This window comes from Oryctolagus cuniculus, chromosome 8 (genome assembly GCF_051225735.1).
Source record: "Oryctolagus cuniculus isolate XC-2025 breed Fujian yellow rabbit chromosome 8, ASM5122573v1, whole genome shotgun sequence".
Lineage (NCBI taxonomy): Eukaryota > Metazoa > Chordata > Mammalia > Lagomorpha > Leporidae > Oryctolagus > Oryctolagus cuniculus.
In genome coordinates, this window is record NC_142874.1 from 24,949,958 (window position 1) to 24,952,854 (window position 2,897).

Consider the following 2,897-nt stretch of genomic DNA (forward strand, 5'->3'; position numbering starts at 1 on the left):
GTGAAATTCTTCACACATTGACAGTCAGCATAACCTCTGCCTCACGTGTGAAACGCGGGGCCGGGTGCATTTCCCAAACGGGAGAACTCACTGAGAGCCTGTACTGAAGCTGCCTCACATCTAACCTTTTCAAAATTTTAAGTCTTTATATGTTTTATCACCTCTGGATTAATTCATGTGTAGTAGGCCTTTCAACAGCTTAAAAGGTTATTAGCTCATATACGAATATAAAGTTTCCTTAATTTTTTGAAATATGAGATAATAGCAAACAAAGAATATTTTCAACAGACTAACAGCTACACCAGTGGAGTCCTAGGTTTAAAGTCAGAATAACACTGTTATCCTGGGCGGCCAATTATTAAGCCAGTAGCTTTGTATAAATATTGAGGCATCATTTTTCATATATAATAGAGAACCAGGAAAACTTACCTTGTCTGATACAGTCTTGTTGATACCACCAAATGAGATAAAGTGTATAAAGGTGCTATTCAAATCATAGTAGTTTCCTTCACCTCAAAAAACATGATTTGCAAATTTTACACACTATTTTAGTTAGTACTTAAATATGCTCATTAGGCTCAAATGCCATATCAGTTATTAAATAATGCATTTATGCTTATTATATTTAAATATCATTAGTTATTTATAAATAATATACTACTGATGAAATTAAAAGGGAGTAACAGCATCTTAGTATTAATCAGATCATTTGTAAGGAAAGCTGAGCAGTAGTTTAGATCTGCTCAGGACATTGTTATGCGCCCGACACCTTGCATTTACATTTACAGATAAGAAAATAGCACAACAGACTTGACCGAGGACCCTGCAGGTCACATGGAAAGGTGAATCACCAAGTAGTAGTCAGAGTGATCCTATCTGGAGCAACGTCTTATGACTGTGTCAAAAGATAGGGGCAACAGAAGAAGAGAAATTGCAAACCACTTGCTCTTGTGAGAACTATGAAAATATCTGACAATAATTGGTAGGGAGATCACAAATAATTTTTTTTTAGTTTTTTGTCACAGGCATCCTCATTTGCCACACCGATGACATTAAGTATATATTAATTATCCAATGATTTTTCAATGCTTCCCACTCCTATTTCCTCTCACGTGGGAGGCCCTACATGTGCTGAATGTACATGGGAACCACTCCCTCTGCCAAGGCTGTTTGAAAGAATACCCCATCCCAGTCATGAGTGCAGAAACACACGGTGATTAGGCTTCAGCATGATTTGTTTTAAGGGGACACGACACTGGAGCGCAAGGTGACATAAATGAGCTAGCACAGCTCTTGGCTTACGTTCAAAACTCAGCAAGTGCTGTGTGGCCTCTGTTTTGGGGATTCTGGTGCCACGGGTATTGAACTACTTCTGTTCTCCCCTTTACTTCATGATATGGTTTCAGCTTTCATTTGCTGGAATCATTCTTGAGCATTGTGTTTGGGAGAGCATGTAGAGAGTGCATTTCTCCTTTCTCCCTGCTTTTAAATTACAGGTTGTTTGCTGGCTTTAAGATTTTGAATCCTAGAGCTTTTACTCTGGGTTCTGGAGAAGCTGGTCAGAAGCCTTTTCCCAAAGGCTGAGCAGAGCTTAGCGGGGCCATGGGGGCTCCACAGGCAGCTCCACGGGCTGGTGCTTTTTCATCAGGGCAAGCTGCGTCCTGGCAGGGCACTCTTGGCCCAGCTCCCACTATTTGCATCGGATTCAAGATAAACAAGAGCTGTTGCAGGGGTGCCAGAAGGACTTGAAATTCCTCTCAGAAGAAGAGTATTGGAAATTTACAAATATTTTTTACAGATATTGTCTAGGCATTAGGTGAACATCTTAAGTTAAGACAAGTTATTGTCACTGCTACAGTCTATTCTGAGACATTCTATGCCAGATAATCTCGGAAAAGTATAAATCTTGTATGAATGGCTTCTACCTGTGTGCTTTTGGCACCCGAAGGAGAGGAATTTGGAGTAGTCGCAAACGCAAGATCGGTTCCTGCTGCTACTTCTGTATGGGAAGGTGGGTTTGCAGATGCTTTTCCAAAGGAACTTGCTCACGGGATGAATCCTATATTGGAATGTGAACTCCATATTCTAGAATTAACGGGCTGTTGCTTGGGTTTTTATTACCCTCGTAAACTTTTGCTCCAGTATGTGCAGGGCATGGGCTAAGAAGCCGCGTTGCTTCCCCCTGCTGGGTGCAGTGAGAGACGCCTACCGAAGGGAACTTTGTCCACAGCTCACCTCCACGTGGCCTGTGCTGTGCAGAAGAGTGCCCGACAGTGGTTTGCTGAGCTTCCTGGGGATTCGGAGAAGATTTTGGAAATTATCAGGTTATTTTAAAACTATATGAACAGTGGGAGCATTTTGATGAGAGGAGAGAGATGGCAATGATTCTCATAGGAGGGCAAACCCAAAGCCACCTCCCAGCAGTGAAGGAGAGCAGGATCCGAATGGAAGGCGGAACTCCAGCTGCGCCCAGTCGAAAGACCTTCCCAGGAATTCAGCAGTGGACTGCTTGGAGAGGAACCGCTGGACAGAGTTCACTCCCGTCTTCAGTGGTGGCACACAAATGAACATGGAGAGCTTGTTTCTGTCAAGCATACTGGGAAGTGATTTTACTTTTGCAAAATACGTTTTTCCTTACCTAAGTCGATTCTAGTACAAAATCTATTATAATCTCCTGGTTATAAAAGTATGACAAGGTTCTAAGAGGAGCTGCAGACATTTCAAAATTAATAACTTTCATTTAATATTTCTTAACTTGGATAATAGAAAAACTTTTTAAGTTTAAAATCATCTTTGTTCACTGAGGTACCGCAAAAGGACATAAAAATTCAAGATGTGAGAATTGTTTTTCTTTCATAAGTTAAACTTAAGCATCTTCCTGAAGCATTGCTTCCAAA

The 2,897-nt window shown here is 41.1% G+C and overlaps 1 pseudogene; it reads left to right on the top strand.

Moving 5' to 3' along the window:
- Window positions 1-1,536: 1,536 nt before the first annotated feature.
- LOC138843347 (cyclin-C pseudogene) lies at window positions 1,537-2,653 on the top strand (annotated as a pseudogene).
- The last annotated feature ends 244 nt before the right edge of the window (window positions 2,654-2,897 follow it).